At 35.6% G+C, this 7,403-nt stretch overlaps 2 pseudogenes; both read right to left on the reverse strand.

The window, feature by feature from the left end:
• Nucleotides 1–1,154: 1,154 nt before the first annotated feature.
• LOC107723417 (partitioning defective 6 homolog gamma-like) lies at nt 1,155–3,964 on the reverse strand (annotated as a pseudogene).
• Nucleotides 3,965–4,748: 784 nt separating this feature from the next.
• On the reverse strand, nt 4,749–6,857 carry LOC107723488 (probable 2-ketogluconate reductase; annotated as a pseudogene).
• Between the last annotated feature and the right edge of the window lie 546 nt (nt 6,858–7,403).

Here is a 7,403-nt window from a genome sequence, read left to right on the forward strand (position 1 = left end):
TATATATATATATGTTGTATGGTACATAATAAGACATTTCTAAAATAATTACCTTGTTTGTAAGAAACCATATTCTATGTATGGTAGAAAAACACCAATTTACGCTATTTAATAGCCATTAACTGTAAGAGATTCAATGATGTTAGTCTAACACATTTAATCAACACATATTAATCTCAATTAATTGTTTTTTTTTTTAGTTATGTTTATACTACACAAAGTATTTCAGCAGAGTTTACATTTAATTAAATGTAAAAATTACTGTATCTTCCAATTAATTTTATTTAAAGCATAGTATGTATGTTATGCAAATTTTTTGTTGTAAAAAATAAAATACACTCTGAAAAGCCTTGGATCGTTCACCCAAAAATAAAAATTATATCATCACTCAACCTCATGTCATTCCAAACTTGTGTGATTTTCTTTCTACTGTGAAACATAAAAGACTATTTTGAGACATACAGTTGAAGTCAATAGTCACCATTGACATCAACGGTTTGATTACCAACATTCTTCAAAATTTCTTAGCTGGAATATCGTCCAGCCCAGTTGACTTAGACACTTGAAGCTCTTCTAGCATTTTGGTAATTTGATGTACACTAACTTTAGCAAAAGAAAAACTATTTGGGAAAAAACCCTTGTTTTAAATAAAATCTCTTAACAAAATCAATCCCATAATTTCCTTTGGACAGAGGAAGCTTATCAACTAGACTATTAGCAATTAATGAAAAGAATGAATTAAATTTATTAGCGACTTTATTTTTATCAAATTCTATCTTGCCATCAATATCTAGACCTACCTTTGATACAGTAAATTTCAATTCGCTATAGGAGGCCTTTGTTCACCTCCCGGAGCCATGTGAGGCACTTTTTATTATGAATGGATGCGCTTTATTTCACTTCTTTTGGACTGATGAACTGCAACACCCACTGACTGCCATTAAACAGCTTGGAAGATCAACACCATTGATATCAACGGTTTGATTACCAACATTCTTCAAAATTTCTTCATTTATGTTCCCAAAAAAAAAAAAAATCATACAGGTTTGGAACAATATGAAGGTGAGTAAATGATGACAGAATTTTAATTTTTAGGTGAACGATCCAAGGCTTTTCAGAGTGTATTTTATTTTTTACAACAAAAAATTCTCATAACATACAGAATCTATAATAATCTTAAAATTTATCAGTAAAAACCTGACATTCAAGTAATAGAGTAATTTATAAATTGTAGTGCACAGTTTAAAATTGGTGGTGTATTTTCGAAGGTTTATCTTTTACAAAATAACAACAATTCCATCTTCCTCCATTGCCCCCTGGGGCAACAGTAAATGGCAACTCAGATCTACGTGCCACGTGTTTAGTATATCATGGGTACTGGAGCTTCCCTGTCTGATAGCTGGATTACAGCCAAAATGCTGTTGGGAGGTTCGTTTCCTGTGAAGAGGGACGCTGTGGTCAGTGTGAGCTGTATAGGCGAGACAAGGCTGAGAGTGATAGGATGCTGCCGAAATGAGCGAGTTGGGCCGTCTAGCAGAAACTTGAGGCCTGTAGGAAATATTAACATGTGGCTGAGAAAAATGAGAGGCGGCTGGAAAACCCAAATGTTGGGATAGGTGTTTGATGGGGCTCTCTACAACCACATCTGCATCTTCTTCGCTCTCAGAGCCATTACCTAAACCATAAGCTTTCATTATCATAGGCAACCCTGGATAGCTTACTGAGTGCATACTATCAAAATAGTGTCCTGAGCTTGACGAAATGCAGCTTTTTTGCCTTATGTTGTTATGCTGGTTTGCAGGTTTCACTGTGATGATGAGATTATGGCTGTTGGCGATCATCATGTCAGTTACCTGATCCAAAGACTTCCCCATAACATCAATACCATTCACTTCCAGGACCTGGTCATTAATGGCCAGCAGTCCCGTTCAAGCCGCCAGTCCACCAGGTACTATGCGTGAGATAAAGATGCCCGGAACCTTTTCCAGACCGTAAGGAGTAACCCTGACAGTGGTACCATCACGGATGTAAAACCCCAGAGGTCTGTCCGAGCCTTGGCGATACAGACGCACTCTTCTGTGGCATTCTGGTATGATGTCCACGTCAATGATGGAAGAAACAGGGCGGAAGTTCTGTGGCATGCTGATCTGAAATGGTGTTTTTCTCTGGCTGACAGGTTTCTTTCGCTTTGTTGTATCATCAGCACCCGCGAGATTTTGGTCAGCTTCCTCTGTAAAACAGTGTGGGAAATAAGTTGAGCAAAGCGTTTTCTGCTGTTCTGAAATTATGATTATATTTTTAACTTGTATTTAAGTGTCATCACACTTTGCTATGATGTTGTCTATAGAAGAGACTTTCAACTTGAATTAAAAAATTCAACTGCTTAAAATTTTAGCTTAAATTTTATTTTTTTATTTATTTGCATGTAAAACACTGTTTATGGGGGGCCAAGTATGTCCAATGTAAAAAATAAATAAAAAATAAATTCAATTATTTAAACACACAAATAAATAAATGTCCTGATCAAGCAAACAAATTCTTCACTAAATTTAGCACATAATTTATATATTCCTAACTCTCATTATTTCTGTATTTTTAAATATATTTATTAATTCTGATTATATTTATTCTTACATTCATTTATTTTCAGAATTATTTCCATATTACTATGGAACTTCTAAAAACTTTGCAGAGATCACATGAACTAGGACGGAAAGCAACAAGATAATCTACTGTGTCTGGCAAACAAACACACCACAAGGGAATACAAAGCAATTATACTCAAGTACATGAATCCTAGCTAGATAAATTCCTTCCTTTTTTTCTATTCCTTCTGCTTCAAGGAGCTCAAAAAGAAAACAAAAAAAAATGCCTTGATTAAAGGCCTTAAGATCTAAATATTATATTTCCATGTAATAAAATATTCACAATTTATCTCGAATCAGAGAGAAGTCTTGCTATATATTAGTATAAGACTTTATATCCATGTTATGTGTTTGGAAAATAGTGCTCTTTGATACATACACACATAACATTATGATATTTAAGTTGAGAGGAAAGAGAAAAGCAGAGGAAAGCAGACTTGTGGAGCAGAGAGTATTTAAAAGAAATTAGACATATTTAGAAATAGCTTCTCTTCCCGTATACCTTGAAGCTGAATGAAGATACGCAGTAAAGACTGTGTGGAGGTCACAGCTTTGCAAAAGTTGTCATCGTTATTGATGGGCAGTAGCTCTCCTTGGACATCCGCATAGCCAATAAGTACATCCATTTGCCATAAGTGATGTAAACGCACAATGATCCTGTGGAAGTCTTTATACCTGCCAGGCTCACAACGATCCAGGGAAAACCTCCTGAATTCTGCACCATACTGGAGAAAGACAAGTGAAAATGTATGAAAATAATATAGGCTATTTGAACACACTGAATATCTTAATCACACTTTTAAGTTCTACTGGACAAATCGGTCAATATGGTTCATTTTTGGTACTATAAGGTTTATAAATTGCAGAAGCAGTGAGTGACCTGGGACTGCATTCAATCAGCTGAAACAATGGACATATTTTAGAAGTGAGCCGTTTCTGGATATTGTGAAGGTTTTGATTAAGTTATTGTTTACAAAGGTATTTCCCTTCAGTCTAATAATACTAGACTGAAAATAAGAGCGCCAAGATAACCACTGAGACTCATGTAAGATACATTACAAGAATTCTGTGAATGAATTTCAAATCTGGATGAAAAATGAGTAATTCAAAAAAGATTTAGCAAAGTCTCATAAAAGAAATGCATACCGCCAAAAACAAAGATGCTGTATTGCAATATAAGAACTGACAGATAGCCTACATGGTACAGATCAGTAATGAGAATAAAAGTACATGTCAGCTTACTTTACTTTTCACCTCGAGGAACGAACAGCAGCGCAGAGACTGAGACTTTCTAAATGGCCAGTTCATGTTGTCCGATGAGCGCTCAACTGGCCACTAATCGCAAACCACTCGGGTTTTGCTTGGCTCTGCATGACACAATATAGCGTTACGTGTTCGCATCACTGAAAACGCGGAAAAGCAGGACGAATGGCTTGACACTTTCCTGACACTAGTCGATTATTTGTCTCTTATAAGTCTCCTGTATTTGGTATCGGCAAATCGCTTGGATTAACATGCAGTAAACTATTTGTGAGCCAGTTGACAAAATTTGTGAAGAATACACAGATAAACAAACTTTATATATATACTTTAAATACATAGAGAGAGACGAAACGAACTGTATGATATTCTGAGATGTATTATTTAGATTATGATAGTTTCAGTTTTTCTTTATTTCTCTCTGTGTTTGTGTGTGTGTGTGTGTGTGTGTGTGTATATAATATATATTGTGACTATATAGTAACTACATATAAATAACAAAGGAACAAGAAATAAGTTACCTAAAATCCACATAGCATGTGTGCAGTATAAAGTACTATAAGACACCATACATGACTGTATTGTGAAGTTTATTTTTGAGTAATTCTTTCTTAGCATCAGGATCATTTTTTTAAAGACCATAAATCGTAAGAGATTTTGTTGGAAAGAAAAAAATAATTGATACTATGCTGTTCAATTGAACAAATCCTTTAATATTCTATATTGAATTAGCATAAAAAGCATTCATTAAACATTTAAAAGGCGACTCATACTCACAAATCACAAAACTTAATCATGAAACAAAATATAACGATTTCCAAATCTATTCGTTTTTTCTGTTTTGCTGGTTAAAAACCAAAGAGGAACAGATGGCTCTGTGCTCTGGCTCTATGCCTTGACTTCATCAGGAAGCTGGCCTCCAGTTACAGCGGCCAAGGCATTGGTCACCATCCTCTCCACCATGATCTGTGAGGTCTCCACAGTGTGGGTTCCTACATGGGGCAGGACGATGACATTTGGAAAGGACAGCAGGGGATGATCCCTGTATATAACCAAGAAGCATATAATTTATACTACAACAGGGATGAAAAAAAACATTTAGGCTTGCAATTTTACTATCCTACTTATAGAGACTTAAGCAACTTTAATTAAAAACGTGGCAAGCAAAGCAAACCTGGGAAGTGGTTCGGGATACGTAACATCTTAAAGCAGCAGCTCGTATCATTTTCTTCTGGAGAGCATCTACTAAAGCATCTTGGTCCACTACCAAGCCTATGACAAGAAAAGTAGTTCTCAAACAGGGCTGCTTCTCTTTAATTGGATTGCTTTGTTCCAGCCTATTACATTACCTCTGCTAATGTTGATAAAGGTGCTATTGGGTTTCATCAAGGCAAACTCTTTGGCACCAATCAGTTTGTGTGTCTGAGGGGACAGATTGACCACCACCATGACGAAGTCTGACCTCTGTAACAACTCCTTCATGCTTGCGAAATATGTGGCCCCAACTGCTCTCTCATCACTCTCAGGCCTGAACATATAAAACACTGTAAAATTCAATTTAAGTGTTACAGTTAGCCAATCTAAAATGAAAAAGTCCTGACCACAACCCATAGGCCTTGTATAGAAGCTTGATAATTACATTTTATCCCAATCACAGACTAAATATGTAACCTAGCTGAAAGGCACCATTGTAATTTCACACTTAATTCTGAAAGGAATTTTTTGCAATATTGACAATATATGTTCATACAATACCTTTCAAAAGTTTGGGGTTGGTAAGATTTTTTTAATGTTTCTGAAAGTCTCTTACACCAAGACTGCATTTATTTGATCAGAAATACAGCAATATTGTGAAATACTATTACAATTTAAAATATCTGTTTTCTATTAAAATATATTTTAAAATGTAATTTATTCCTGTGACGGTACAGCTGAATTTTCAGCAATACTCCTGTCTTCAGTGTCAAATTAATTCATCAAATTAATTCATCTTTGAATAAAAGCAAGGTAAAAAAAAAAAAAGAGAAACCGACTGACCCCAAACTTTTGACCAGTAGCCTAGTGTACATCAGTGACTTTATAAATATTTTAATGCAAAGGCTAACCACTTCCTACAGAAAAATGTACATAAAACTGATAGTTTACATATTACTCAAGCTGGTGAGAAGTTGTTTAGTGACAGTGTGAATATTTCAATCAAAGTCCAACAGATTCACCTTCGATTCCTATTGTGGTAAAGGATTTTCGTCTCAAACATTTCATCTTTGTATTCTATTCTACCCATGCCGATGATGCCCAGGGTGGCCCCACTAACATCAGTGTCTAGAGAGGAATTTTGGAAAATCATCAGACTCCCGGAACTTTGAAAAATTGTGTCCTGCATAGAACAAGAAATTCACAATGGATTCACTGAACAATATGATTAACTAGAAAGAAATTCTAGAAAGGAAACTGCAGCCCTCATCTTCAACTATCTTCCTTGCAGATGCCAACATCAAACTCATGCCAATATCCGCAGTGGCATTATCCACCACATGAGGAGTGTTGGAAACTTTGACTCCAAATCTATTGATCAGAGGATTATCAAGGTGGTCTACTCCTTTGAGGTTAGACAAAGACTTTAACAGGTTTTGATCAACTTTAATAACGCCACCCCACACAAACAATGCCTGGATTTTGTCAGCGAAGTCGGCTTTCCTCTGTACAAACCACTCCATATGGGATTATAGTGAAGTGTTTCTCGATACAAGGTGCAAAACACTATGCCTCGGGGCACTCCAAGTGTGGTAGCTAATATGCATGGTTTCTCCATAACCTGTGAGCAAATTAGCCCGTGCTGGCATAAAACAGCAATAACTATGTAAATAAAGCAACAGACTAAGGCATTAGTCTTTCAACTTCTTAGGCTATATAAAATAACATTCTTCTCACCACCTGTGTGACAGTCTATCGTAGTCTGAATGTTCCCAGGATAAATCATGTGCAACATTGTACTTTATATTCCGGACATTGTTAATCAAGTAGGCCTACCGATTAAGACTAGAGGTGGCTTTCTGCAAATCATATAACCGTTCAGCCTTAAACATTTTTTTTTTTTTTTAAATCAGTCGACTGTCAAAAAACAGAAACCTACTTCGAACTGTTTACAAATCGGCTGTTGTCACGTTTCATCATCGGGAGTTTGATAGTTGCTTGTTACTCAATAACCAGAAGGGGTCGTTAGAAGCTCATGAAACTCATGAAATTAGTTGCATTTCTGTCACAGATTGAGTAAATATGAAGTTATTTGATGGACGTGCTTCGTGTTTTTGGCTATTATTTCCAGATTTGATTTTCTATTAATGGTATGATTTCCTTTGATCACAAGCACTTTATAATGAAGGATTTATGCTTTGCTTTGACAACATCTTTGGTATTGTGGTTTAGCCTATTGTTCATTTTGTATGTTTCAGAGTAGATTAATTAATCCAACTAAAAATATCAAATCTTATCATATAT

Source organism: Sinocyclocheilus rhinocerous, unplaced genomic scaffold (genome assembly GCF_001515625.1).
Source record: "Sinocyclocheilus rhinocerous isolate Xijiao unplaced genomic scaffold, SAMN03320098_v1.1 scaffold241, whole genome shotgun sequence".
Classification (NCBI taxonomy): Eukaryota; Metazoa; Chordata; class Actinopteri; order Cypriniformes; family Cyprinidae; genus Sinocyclocheilus; species Sinocyclocheilus rhinocerous.